At 40.4% G+C, this 13,458-nt stretch overlaps 1 long non-coding RNA gene across 1 annotated transcript; it reads left to right on the top strand.

Moving 5' to 3' along the window:
• Positions 1–10,489: 10,489 nt before the first annotated feature.
• LOC144539453 (uncharacterized) lies at positions 10,490–11,052 on the top strand. Its single transcript, XR_013504965.1, has 3 exons — positions 10,490–10,516; positions 10,683–10,793; positions 10,945–11,052. It is a non-coding gene; the product is annotated as an uncharacterized LOC144539453 (long non-coding RNA).
• Positions 11,053–13,458: the final 2,406 nt, after the last annotated feature.

The raw sequence follows: 13,458 nt of genomic DNA, 5'->3' as shown, positions 1-13,458 counted from the left end.
GCGACACGACGCTAATAAAGGAGATCACCTGGCCAGAGCACAGCCAACAAGCTCATTTAATGACCGGGAGCAGGCACACACACACACACACACACACACACACACACACACATACACACACACACACACACACACACACACACACACAGACACTCTCTCTCTCATAATGGAGATTGCATGTGATCACCAAATGCAGGATGCACTACAGTATTAATAAAGTAAATCATGTGGAGAGACTAGTGATTGACAGCTACATTCACATGCACACACACGCACGCACATACACACACACACACACACACACACACACAGACAGACTGGGGGATTGGAAACACATACCCCATACGCATACATATGCATGCACACACACGCACACACACACACACACACACACACACACATACTCACACATGCACATGCACAGTATACACATGCACAGTATACACACACATATACAGGGGGGATTGAACCAAAATGTATGTCACATACACACACGTATGCATACAGAGTACACACACACACACACACACACACACACACACAGACAGACTGGGGGATTGGAAACACATACCCCATACGCATACATATGCATGCACACACACGCACAAACACACACACACATACTCACACATGCACATGCACAGTATACACACACATATACAGATTGGGGGATTGAACCAAAATGTATGTCACATACACACACGTATGCATACAGAGTACACACACACACATACACACACACACACACACACACACCTGACCAATCGATGATGACAGACTGGCAACAATTGCTCTTATGTGACTTACAGTTGAGTGCACCAATAAAATAAATTCCTAGATCACCAACATTACAAGCAGCTAATAGTGCAGTCCAGACAATATTCAGACAATATTTCTGTGTCCATAGAATGCACCAGTATACTATCATCCTCACTGCTAAGATCTAAAGGCACATAGCCTATATGTTTACGGTGCTGGAGTCTCAGTCAACTGTAACACTAGCAAAACACCAGGGGAAAGCACACACACATGACAGCTGATCTTCACGCTTAAATCATCATTTATTTAACAAAAAAGCCGCACAACACACAGAATGATCTCCCTACAATGATCATGTATGACAGAGAAATGCTGGGTAAAAAGCAAGGGGGGAAAATGTAACGAGAGAGAGAGAGAGAGAGAGAGAGAGAGAGAGAGAGCGAGAGAGCGAGAGAGAGAGCGAGAGAGCGAGCGTCTTTTCAGATAGAGAAGGAGAGACGGGAGGATGAGGAGGCTGGACTCAGGTTTCCTGTAAGCCTTTAAGCCCTATTCAGGTCTTAACCTTCACCCAACGACTTGACAATGGAGAGACGCCAATGGCGACAATCACTGAAGACCTGCCTCAGGGGATCAAACAGCACTTCATCAGATACTAGCCCACTGTACAAAGACCTGAAATAAACTGGTCAGTTGCTATGACCTCAGAGGTGGAAAGTAACTAAGTACTGTAGCTAAGTACAGTTTTGAGGTACTGGCACTTTACTTGATTAATTCCATTTTGTGAGACTTAATACTTTTCCTCCACTACATTTCAGAGAGAAATATTGTACTTTTTCCTCCACTACATTTATCTGACAGCTGGAGTTACTGGTTACGTTGCAGAATAAGGTTTTACATGCAAAACATATGATGAGCTCATAAAATATGATGCATTGTCAGAGTTTAAACTCCCCAACAGTATATGGAGCAGTTAGACCGACAACATTAAAATACTTCTTACAGGTTAATGCTTAAAAAACTTAACACACTGAAAGGGAACATCAGTTCTTTTACTTTTGATATTTCGGTACATTTTACTGCTAATACTTCTAGACTTTTACTTAGGTAAACTTTTGAATGCAAAACTTTTACTTTTAATGAAGTATTTTTCCATTATGGTATTGCTGCATTTACTTCAGTTAAGGATTTGAGTACTTTTTCCACCACTCATTGACCTAATGTATTTGTGGCATGTTACAATTGAATTTGAATAGGACTATGTCAGCTCATGGTACCAAACTCAGATATGAATTTACACTACATTTTAGATTTTAGGTATTTAGCTGATGCTCTTATCCAGGCTGACTTCAGACTTCAGTAATTCATTTCCTTCAATTCTTAGATCATCATACAGAAGCAACTAATAGTAAGAAAGGGCAATTTACAATTTAGGCATATATTTTCAGATCGGTGATGTAGCAGTTATGGCCTTTCAAAGTTTAGTAGTTTAGTAGTTTTTTACCTTTAATTATAGCCTATTATAGGCATTTAACAGACCTTTAACTTTTGTCCATCAGGCCAATCAGTGTATTTTTTTTTAAACTGCTAGAACACAGTGCCAAAGGCATCATCCCTCTAAGTTTAGTCAACATTGGACCAGTGGTATCTGAGATATTGTGTTTGAGTTAAAAAATGTTGACCTTTAATTACAGCACCCCCATTTGGCCATCAGTGTCATTTGTAAGAATAGCTGGATTTGTGTAGCAAACTTCATACCAATCAGACTTAATGGTGCCAGAGCTAGGGTCTTTCACAGTTACAAATTTTGCCCTTGAATTATAGCACCCCCATCAGGCCAATTAGTGTAATTTTTTAAGTGCTGTAAGACAGTGCCAAGATGCATCATTCCTCCAAGTCTCATCAACATCAGACCAGTAAATGGGTATCAAACCAGTGACTTGCTCAAGTTGATGTTGATTGACACATTAATTAAAATATAATACTCATTTAAACCTATGCCACCCACCAGAAGTAGGCTTGTAGCCCATTTTTGTCTTGGCCCGTAAAGAGAGTCAGCTCTGCTGTATTGAAATGAAAATCAATCAGTTATTCACAAAAACAGTAGGACTGCCACTAGCAGCTCATGAAAGACTTCTGAGTTGTCTTTGGAAACATTTGAATGTGTTCTTAGTGAACTCCATCTATAAATAACATATAGGTGGTTTATAGATAATGTTTAATGCCTGTATTAACCTTCTTGGATAAGCTTGAAGTAGGCAGACTTTAATTGACTCAAAGCAGAATCAGCCAAAGAAGAATTTCATTTGTTTACTTTAATTCTTATTTCCATTTAACAAGTTGGAGGCAAATGTAATAGTTGACAATCCATGATAAGTGCAGTGGAAACAGGATTCTGCATTTGATATTGGAATATGCTGATTTCTCTTAGCTCTATACTCTGTCATACTCCAAGCAAAAATCAAAGCAAAGCAAGCAACTCCAAGCAAAAAGCTATTTTCCTTTCAGTTTCCAAAAAGGGCCCCTGGGCTTCTTGAATATTGCTGGTATAAGCCCTCTCAAACTAAAACTAGCAGAACAAATAGAGTAAGAGAGTAAAGAAAGTAGGGTAAAGCTGTGCTGCACAGGCTACAATTTCATCTTTATTCAGCCAAACAGAATCTGTATTGCATGAATTACCATATTCCCTCATGAAGTGTAGGAAATCTCACAAATGTTCTTACCTTACATGCACTTTTGAGAGAAGGAGCTTTGAGCGACAGTGGTAGAGATGAAATAAGATGAGATCTGAGTTTCTACATATAGTGGATCTGTGTAGAAGAAGACACTGAATCCTTGGATCCTCTTAAAACTCTTGATATCAGCGAATATCCATCAAAAAGTCTGATAAACCCGCTCTCTGTCTGGAATAGAACTACTTCACTGGCCTTTATGTCGCTGCACTGATTCCTGGTCCTGCTCCAGACCCTCTCTGCTAATGTTTTATAGCCCTCTGACCACACACACACACACACACACAGACACACACACACAGACAGACCGTCTGGACACACAATGGGCATTCCGTGTAAAACGTCCCCTCTGTTGCTTAAGTCATGCTACAATGGTTCGCTATGCTTAAATATACAATGGTGAGTAAAGAGAGAAAAGAACTTGATATAGCATATGACCATTCTTTACATCAATCCTTGCATCAGTGGTGGCGGGATTGTGTTTCTTGGTAAACATGCTGCCCTCGTCCTCCTGTGTGTGTGTGTGTGTGTGTGTGTGTGTGCGTAGGAGCCCATCCACCCTGTCCCCCTCTGCGTAAGTAAACAATTGGGCAGGTCCATTGTTTGTGAATGGTTGGATGACACAGACGCACTTACACACATTACGCCCACACACACACACACACAAACACACTACGCTATCATCATCCCACACTGACATCACAGCGGCAGAATCAAAAGAATGATTTGCTACGAAGCCTCCGCAGTGACAATAGCATAAGACGCATTTGTGCGTGTGTGTGTGTGTGGGCGCCTTATCAGAACTCCTCACATACACGCACCAGACACAAAGAAAAGGTGGCACACACACACACACGCACACACACACAGACAAAAGGCACACGCACGTACAGCTGGTGGGCAGAGCTTAGTTAAATGTTACCCTAATTTCCACTGCAGGGCTTACAATGGTTTATGAAACACTCATGTCACTCCTTTGTGTAATAAACTCAATGCCATATAGCTAAATGCTCAACAACATGTAATGCCTCAGGTCCTTTCATGTTCTTTAGTCCTACCTCTTTATGTGTACATCAATGGGCTAAATTATCCCTTAGACAAACAGCATCACTACTTTATAGATCCCACGCACAGAAGCACAGAGTACAAGCGGTCCACTTTTAAAGGCCTTAGGAGAGATTTCCACTGAATACACCAAACATGATGATCCACTCATATGAGTCTGGTAAGCCCTTAGCTTATGCAAAAGACAAAGGTGCATATACATATACTCAGTACACACACACAAAAACAAGACAATCTATCTATTTGTTCATAAAATCCCTGTATTTCTATAGAATATATAGGTCCACACTCCACATGTGGGTCTTTTGTAAGAGTTGGCACACTTTTGTTTTGTGAAATCAAGACTTACATATCTATATGGCATCAAAGCTGTTTTAAAATGAATTTTCACTGTGACATAATTTTGTGCTCGCTTGGGTTGATGTTGAACTTGGTCACCTCCTGCATGTCGCTGTCAATCAAATGCTTGCTGGGATATTATTTACTGAGCACCCTCTGATGTCTAAATAAATCTGAAGTCAGTAGTTGACCGCATTAAGTATTCAGCCTCACTAGGCATATTATATGTCCTCGTATCACCAGGGTGACAGAGAGAAAGGTCAAGGTCAATTCGATCAAACTCCATTAAACATTGAACATTATCTATGGGTATTTCAACGCTTGTGAGTCTCTGTGATTGGCTCAATAGATATGAAGAAACCAGATATCAATCCATGTTGCCACATTTATGCACCTAATCCAGAAGTGTACCAACACCAGCCCAGACAGAGAGGCAGGGGGCAGCAACAAGCTGTGCAGCCTTCAGCGGGGTGAAGGATGTTATGTAATGAGGAGGATGAAGCAGAAGAGGGCAGAAGAGGCAAATTAACCAGGGTCCTAATCAGGGTGGGACGTTAATACACTCCTCAAATGCTGGTGAATTTTGGCTATGGCTGGTAGTTTCTACTCTGCCAGCTAGAGAAGAGGAGAGGAGAGGAGAGGAGAGGAGAGGAGAGGAGAGGAGAGGAGAGGAGAGGAGAGAAGAGAAGAGAAGAGAAGAGAGACAAAAGAGAAATAGAATCACTGAACTTGATTTACATGCAAATAAGAGCAGGGAAATGTGCTGTACTTGTCCTGTGCTAAAAATCCTGTACTGTATCATTTCAGTAGAATATCAATAGGTGTACTATAGCAAAAGATGAAATCATCAAACATGGGTGACTGCCAATTGTGAAATGAGTTTGAATGAAACGTAATATTTTCCGAGAAGCTGAGAAATTTGAATGAGGTGATGAGGTCACTGGAGGGAGGCATCCAATGGAGAAGCATCACCTGCAGCAAAAAACAACGTCCAATATGTAATATTTGAATTTTAAGATTTGTAATTCTAATATGTTTTAACGTTAAATACTTTTAGTTGTAAATATGAATTCCTTTTGAATTGCTAGTGCGTTCTGTGTGGGCATCATTTTAGAATAAATGTAAGCTGTACTTAGATACACATAGACATACTATGACTAGTATACATAATATGACTGTCCATATACTGTATAAATATTGGTTTTAAAGCCATCTTTCCAGTGACCTCACCGCCCTATTCTCATTTCTAAGCTCTACTGAAAATTCTACTTTTATTCTACTAATAAAAGTAGTGTATGTCCACCAGTCACAATCCTTATTATAATGAGGAGGGGAGCAAGGGAGTCAGCAGCAGTACCTCTTTCAACTGGAATTAGTCAATTTGTACCGCTTGTCTTTTTCCTGGGAACCAGAGGTTTGCCTGCCATGCCAGTTTGAAAAATGTTTTGTTTCAAAAGCTGTAACTCCAGCTCCATTGATATGAAATTTGACAACATGCGATTATCGTTGCAACATTGATTAGAAAGGAGCTCTTGGGTTTCAGTCAATGAACACAATGTGCAGTGAAAAGATTCATGGAGATTGGCCTCTTAAAGTCATACCAGCTCAGTCCCTAATAGGTTAATACCACCTAATTATCACCTCAGTTACTGTGAAAAATCCCCATGTTACATTAAGCCAGTTAAAAAAAGAGCTAATGACAGACAAGGATGCAAACTACTGTCTCCTGCACCTATGGAATAACCCATCTGTAGGCACAGTATAGGTATTCTGCCTGTGTGTTTGTTTACACTCTATGACAGCAAAAGACTGAACATATTCTTCTAGAAATTCAGCTTATGGCTTTAAACAACTTCTTAACGGCAGCCAACCAAACTAAAACAAGGCTTAAAGAACAAAGCACTGACAAAGCACCAACTTCTAGTAATGACTCACGTTGGCACCCCCACTCCACACACACACTAACACTTAGCCATGCCATATGGAGCCAAGCAGCATCAAGTGTCACCATGCCTGCCTGCTCCGCACAAAGCACACCAGGCAGCCAACCAGCCTTACCTTTTGTTTCTTCCTCTCTTTTCTCTATATCATTATCCCTCCGCCGTTCCTCTCCTCTTCAGGTTATTCCAAAGCAGAATCTCTCCATCCACGATTGGCTCCAGCGAGACATCTCTACGGCATCTTTAAGGGACGAGGTCAGCAGTGTCAACTCACATCCTCCCTCTCTCTCTCTCTCTCTCTCTCTCTCGTAGAGCCTCCCACTCTGTTCCCCCCTCTCCTAGACCGAAGAGATGCTTGTGAATTTTTAATGCTGCTATTATGCCCGTGTGTGTGCTAGTGAATGGGGAGCATTGGCTGGAGCCTATGCTTTCTGAAAGAAAAATGGTCAGCCTGCCCGGAGAACAGAGCGGGCGGCGACCCCTGCGCACAAAGGGCGCGAACAGCCGGGCTGCAGGGATGGAGGCGGTGTGGCAGGGGTCAAAGGTGACTGACACACACCTGCTGTACAGGTGAGGAGGGATCAAGGTGCAGTGTGGTCACCTGGATAACTCCTGTCATAAAACAACATTGTACTACTGTGAGGTGAGGCAGTCAAGAAAAGATTAATATTTGCCTATTGTTTAACACAGGCATAATATTCCTATAATGTCTGTGGTACAAAATAGTTCATTTAAAGTGACCTTTTTGTACTTTATGTAAATTTTTTTATCTCCTGTAATATCACTAAAAATCCCACAATATTCCTATAGTTTTCCGTGATATTTCTACAGTATCCCTCTATAATGTATTAGACCATTACTGTAGTTTTATTATTTTTAGGCCTTTGTGGCTCCTTTATTGCAAACCTCCTACAGGTGCCTAAAGCACTCTCACCTGACACTAGCCCAGTATTTCTAAAATGCCATGTGTTTAACTGTTCAACGATGAACTTACATTGGTAGGCTAATCTCCATAAGGCCAACACCACCAATATACAAATGATATGCAATCACATTTTCAAAGTATTAAAGGTTAAATGTGTAATCTTTCTGCTTTACCGAAGCATAATATGACTAGTAAATTTATCAAGAGGTTCCCGAATGGTAGCGACTGAAACAGTGAACAGCCACGGCGCACGCGCTGCGGAGATTTCTGCATACAATTTGTTGTTTGAAGGCTGTCCAACCACGCCAAGGTCCGTTAAAAATCGGGCAATTTGTTTTTGCCTATGGAGTTATTATTGCGTCACAATTCTGCGCGCGCGAGGGGACATTTTGAGCGCACCAAGAACTTAATTTTGTAGAGAAATGTAGTGTTACGCAAATAATTATTAACTTTGAGGAAAAGAAAATCAATTTTGCACTCAATAGAAGTTAATTTGCATGTCTGTTCTTATCCACATATGCAGAGAATTCCAATATCTTTCAAAGAGTTGTCTTGCTCTCTCCACATAGTTCTACTGCTCTCCCGACAGCCCTGCTCTGTGCGCGCTCAAAGCTTTGCCTGCGCTCGCTCAACAGGCAGAGTGTTACAGCGATCTGATTGGATATCAAGCCAGCCAATCATACATGACCTTCTCCACTCCGATTGGCTGGCTTGATCTCCAATCAGATCGCTGGTTAGAACAGTAAGAAGAGGCGGACAGTTTGATAGAAACATGTCGGAGCAGCAACGCGAAAACAGCGCCCAACAGCCACATGTGAGTAGTTAATACATCTTTAATTACTTTTTAATGAACCATTATGAATTTGCTTGCTTATCAGCTGTATAGATATCAGGCCAGTAGTTACTAGTTTCCCGTCTCACTTAGTATAAGGGAAGTAAGCTAGCATAATATAGCCTGCTAGCCAGCGCTGTCTGCTGGTGGTCTGGGAGAACTTGTTGCATGTCGATGCTACACATTTTTTTAAGATCACAGAGGAAACCTTGATCATGTCTGGTCTAGAAACTAAACGGCAGATAGCTTCCTGGATTCAAATTGTTTCAATGAGATTGCAAATAGTTGGCAACCAGCTATATAGTACACTTAGCTAACAGCTTCCACATCAAAGCCTATTATTTTAAAAGATATTTAGCTTAATGGACCCTTTTCACAACAGCTATTTAGATGTGTCATAGCAGGGTCAATACAGGTGTAACTAATAACACTAATGATGGTTCCATTCCATTTAGGTGTTCCACAGCCATTCCAATGAGCCAGCATGTACTGGAACACCTAAATGGAATGGAACCATCATTAATGTTATTAGTTACACCTGTATTGACCCTGCTATGACACATCTAAATAGCTGCTTTGAAAAGTTTAAGTTAACTGTCACTACAGAAAATAGACTATGACGTGTAAGGTAGTTGCTAAGTATACTATGCAGCTGTCTGTTTAGCTCTGTACTACCTATTGCCAGCACATTCTTTTAAGACACATTTAACTTCTAGTGTTGTTTTAATTCTGAACTTAATTTGACCTCTTTCTATCCCAACAGGATATCCTGAAACAGCAGTTTATGGAGAGACTTCTGACCAAATTACAATCTGTCATAAACCAGCAGCCATTGAACATTGATTATTTGGCGTTCCTGAGCCGCCACAAGCTTATTCTGTTTGAATCATTTTCTGGACAAATAGACATCCCTCCAGAGATTACAGAAGCACTACATAACCTTTATCATCTGGTAGTGTCTGAAATTGAGGCCAGTTCTACACCTATTGTGGAACTTGAAACAGAGGTTGGTCCAGGTGCTGGTTGCCCCAGAATTGTGATAGAGAGAAAAATTGAAGAATTTGCTAGACACACATCTGCCCGTCTCGTGCATTGCCAAATGCCTTGGTGTTTCCAGAAGGACAATTTATAGAAGGATGCAGGAATTTGATCTGTCTGTGAGAGGATCATACTGCACCCTTACTGACCATGAGCTTGACAATGTGATATCAACTATCAAGACTCAGATGCCAAATGCTGGTTATTGTATGGTTCGAGGACAGTTGGTTTCGATGGGCCTTCGTGTTCAGTGGTGGCGAATGATGGCGTCCATGCATCGGGTTGATGCTGTAGGGATCTTTTCACGGATCACACAGTTAGGCTGTGTTGTACGGAGAAGCTATTCTGTGCAAGGCCCCCTTTCCCTGGTCCACATTGATACCAATCACAAACTGATAAGGTACAGTATGATGGCCTGCTCATACAATTATCTGTATGTTAAGAGTGGAGGGCAGGTAATACTATAAAAACTTTCATGGAGACCTGCATTGACACCAGTTTTGCCTATTATCTCTTTTTTTTTTGCCTATACAAAATAGAACTACAACTTTTTTTTCCTAACAGGTACAATATTATTGTCTTTGGTGGAGTGGATGGCTACTCAAGGAAGGTAATTTATTTGTACTTGTAGTTAGTCAATTTAAACAGCTAAATGTAGATTGGCTAAAATGAATTCTTAATTATAACTTAATATTTCATAATATGAACACCTGAAGGTCCACATAGGGTCAAACAGACAAACACACTGAATACATTTGCTGAAAGGAGATATAAAATGTCACATGGTGTAATTACAGATCATGTACTTGGATGCTGCAACCAATAACAGAGCATCAACAGCGTTCTCATTTTTCCTGAAATCCACACAGCTCCATGGCTTACCATCAAGGTATTTCCCCCAACAAATAAAACACACAATCATGAGTACTGGGAGATTTAACAATCATACAGATTTGTTATTAAGATATACACTATCAATTATGCCTTTATTTCATTACTGGACATCAAAGTGAAACTTTTATGAATAGTAATTTTCACTATCATCTCAATTGCAGGGTTAGGGGGGACCAAGGAGTAGAAAATGTTGACATTGCACATTTCATGTTTGCCACAAGAGGAACAGGAAGAGCAAGCTTCATCTCAGGAAAGAGCGTCCATAATCAAAGGTATGTTTTTTTTTTTCTGTCGTCCCTCAGTATTATTTGTGAGACTTAATGATTTGACTGCATCATTTTTAGGAATCCTAGTAGAGTGACTTTTTCCAAACAAATAATGGCATTCTAAACACAAACTCAACTAATTACAACCTTATTTTAGGATCGAGCGCCTTTGGAGAGACGTCTGGGTTGCTGTCACCAGCAAGTACCATGATGTTCTACATACACTTGAGGAGGATGGTCTGCTAGACATCACAAACGTCCTTCACATCTTCGGTGTGCACTACATCTTTCTTCCTCGCCTCCGAGCAGACCTTGATGCTTTCACTGGCGGATGGGATAATCACCCTCTACAGTCGGAGGGAAATCTAACTCAACAGCTGTGGCATATGGGACATGTACAACATCTGGATGAGGGAGAGTGTCTTGAGGTACATATAGATTATGTTTTGGATTTCATCACTGTTGGTTTCAATCTATTCATGTAGTTCAAATTTTTATTTTAACAAAGACGAGAGCAAATCAAATATAGCTTTCTTTAACTTTTGTGGCTTTATTGTAAACAATCACACAACAAAGAAAATGTGGCATTATTTTAACAAGTATCCAATCTTAGTCATATCTTATCATATTTAAAGTGCAAAAAGACATCAGTGTGTGACATTACTATTGATATCAATTTGTAGGATCTTCGTGACCCAGGCATTGACTGGGACAGTGCCATACTGCAAGAGGACTCCAGTGTTGCAGTTGTGGTCCCTGAAATTGACTGTCCACTAGATGAGCAAGCCCTGGCAGAGCTTCATAGAGCTATTAACCCTCTGGAACATTCTCAGTCACATGGACGCGATTTGTACTTGCGTTTCCTGCATACTGTGTCAATATACTAACCACAACAGCAATGTCTTGACTGAACACAACAGCTGTTTATATAGTAATACATTCAACTACTGTTTTACATTAATGTCATTACAACAGTGCCTAAACTCTGTAGAATCCTCCACCATATTGAACTGCCTCACTCATGAGTCTTTTAAACTCGGTGTACGTGTCAAGATGTTTAACAGGAAAAGTTACCGTACGTGTGCACGCGCTCACAATTGGATAACACACAGAGTGATCTCCTAGCCGCTCCCCGCATGTGTGGTCAAAGTTGCATGTTATTTTGAAATGCCTCTTTTCTTCAGGAAGGATGGGGATGTGGGATTGCCCAGTCATCCATTGGAGCACATCCTGCACTGAGAGAGGTTTTGTGTCACCAGTTGCAGTATCCTCCTCCTCCTCTGAAATGCAAGATTTAGTTTAAAATAAAATGAAACCGACAACAGCAACCTTGGTATTCTAGTTTTGTTTTTTTTTCTTTAACTCTAAATTTGTGTAAACTGCATAATGTATGTAGCTTTAAGTTTAAGACAAACTGAAATTTTAGTTGCCATGTGTTCTGCACTGGATAACTATAGGGAAAACTGAAATGGTGAAATTTTATTTACCTGCCATTTCAAGCTCCTGCAAGAAATCTTGCAGAAAGTTGATCACCTTTCTCTCAGTTACCTCCTTAGATGTTCCCTTTTCACTAAAACGTAGCTGGCAGTTCATCATTATGAAATCAGCATCAGGCTAGGAAAATAAACGGTAAAGCAAATTTGGTGAATATCCTTATCTCAGTGTTTAATAATTGGAAATACAGTATAAAAAAAACAAAGAGGAAGAACACACTGACACAATTATGAGCACACTTACTTTGATTATCTTCCCTGGAACAAACAGGGAGTGGCAAGCCTCAGAATTAGCAGCCGTCTGATCCACCAGGCCGTACAGTTCCATGCTCTTGCGGAGTTGCTGCAGCATTGGAATCAGTCTTGTTGTGGAGTGCAAGACAATAGCACTAATAAAAAACACACAAAATGTCACACACACAAAAAACATCATAAATGAGCAATATTCAGAAAGTCCTTACCGAATGATGTTTTCTTTCCGCTCCAGCTTTATCTGGCCAGTGTATCCACAGCTTACAATTTCATTAGCCCACAACATCAGAGATTCTGTATCTGCAGCATCTTCTACCTTAAAAGATGCAATAGTGGATAGAGATGGTGAACTACAGTATTAGCTTGACATAAAATGGCCCTGAAAATAACCCCTCTTTTTCCACACCCATTTCTATATATAGAAAAGTAATTTTAGCTAATAAGATAATGTAATAATACACATTGAATAAGAAAAGTTAGGCTGATGTAAAAACAAGCTTGTATCACATTGTGAGTGCAATAACCAGCAAACATGTAGTCTAATTGTATACTACAATGTCAACCATATCTAAGGAAAACCCGTATTTTAAAAAAGTGCCATCTGCTGCTGTATGTGTAATTACACTTGCCTTCGACTATAAGACGACCCAACCTTTTCATACATAATTTCCAGGAAAACACCATTTTATATTCAGGCTAATACAACATTACATTAAAAACGTTACGGACTTGATAGAGTAAAATCAAGTGGTTACCATGCTGATGAGAAGAGAAGATTCTACATCGGTCACATCCTCCTTAGACAGACACTGAACATCAATTTCCCCTGCACAGAGGAATTTGTAGCACCACTCTGTCAAAAATGCAGGAGCTGGGCCACCTTGCGCGAGGCTGACTGCCAATATTTCACCAACAGTTCTGTGTTT

This window comes from Centroberyx gerrardi, chromosome 7 (genome assembly GCF_048128805.1).
Source record: "Centroberyx gerrardi isolate f3 chromosome 7, fCenGer3.hap1.cur.20231027, whole genome shotgun sequence".
NCBI lineage: Eukaryota > Metazoa > Chordata > Actinopteri > Beryciformes > Berycidae > Centroberyx > Centroberyx gerrardi.
The sequence above is the reverse complement of the archived record's forward strand: the minus strand, read 5'-3'. Positions and strand labels throughout refer to the sequence as shown.